Below are 1,580 nucleotides of genomic sequence, written 5' to 3'. Positions count from 1 at the left end.
GAACACAACAACAAAACTAGAGACCATAACTACTGAACACAACAACACAACTAGAGACAATAACTACTGACCATAACAACTGACCACAACTACTGAACACAACAACAAAACTAGAGACCATAACTACTGACCACAACTACTGATCACCACCAACCAACTACTGACCACAAATACTGAACACAACCCTGACCCCAACCACACAACTACTGAACCATACACTTACTTAAAAAAACTACGGACCACTACTGATCACAACTCCTACCCACAACCACACAACAACTCACCACACAACTGCTGACCACAACCACTCAACTACTGAACACAACAATACAACTAGAGACCATAACTACTGACCACACCTACTGAACACAACTCCTGTCCACAACTACTGACCACACAACTACACAACCACACAACTAATGACCACAACTACTGACTACAATAACTAACCTCAACCACACAACTACTGACAACAACCAACCAACAACTGACCACAACAACACAACTAGGGACCATAACTACTGAACACAGCACCTGACCTCAACCACACAACTACTGACCAGAACTACTGAACCACAACTACTGACCACAAAACTACTGAACACAACTACTGGCCACAACCACACAACTACTGACCACACAACTATTGGCCACAACTACAGACCATATCTACTGACCACAACTACACATCAACTGACCACAACTACTGAGCATAACCACACAACTACTGACCACAACTTCTGAACCACACACCTACTTACCAAAACTACTGACCACAACCACAACCACAACTACTGACCACAATTGCTGACCACACAGCAGTTACCATCTAGTTGTTTTTATTTTATTTATGAAACGGAGAAGGGGAGCATCCAGCATCGCAGTAAAAACATTTGCAATACATATTCTACTGTTCTATCGAAGATGCAATGATTTATGAGGGAAAAAAACGTTTTTTGAAGTAATTTCTTTGTTGTTGTAATATCGCAAACGGAATGGCAGTTTTACCATTACTGATTCCAGCTTGAATGCATACTTTTTTCACAATGATTTTACCTAGGGTGCTTTTAGTTGTATTAGCCATACTATATACTTTATTTATTTTTATCCCATTCTATATACAGTATCCTTTTTTAAAATGTATTGCTGCATTAGTCTCTCATGTCCACTGCTATTTTACTATTGTTTTACTATTTTAATTTGTCTCTTAATTATATTCTTGTCTATCGTAATTATATATTTGTATAGAAAACTGTTTTTCTGTCACATCTTTCATTATTTTATTTGTTAAGCACATTGGCTGTGTTTATTTAGATTTTTYCCCCCGTATTCGTGGTATCCAATTGGTAGTTGCAGTCTTGTCTCRTCGCTGCAATTCCCATACGGACTCGGGAGAGGCGAAGGTCGAGAGCCGTGCGTCCTCCGAAACACAACCCAAACCAAGCCAAGCCGCACTGCCTCTTGACACAATGCCCACTTAACCCAGAAGCCAGCCGCACCAATGTGTCGGGGGAAACACCGTACACCTGACAACCGTGTCAATGTGCACTGCGCCCGGCCAGCCACAGGAGTCGCTAGTG

This window comes from Salvelinus sp. IW2-2015, linkage group LG23, assembly GCF_002910315.2.
Source record: "Salvelinus sp. IW2-2015 linkage group LG23, ASM291031v2, whole genome shotgun sequence".
NCBI classification, from domain to species: domain Eukaryota; kingdom Metazoa; phylum Chordata; class Actinopteri; order Salmoniformes; family Salmonidae; genus Salvelinus; species Salvelinus sp. IW2-2015.
The sequence above is the reverse complement of the archived record's forward strand: the minus strand, read 5'-3'. Positions refer to the sequence as shown.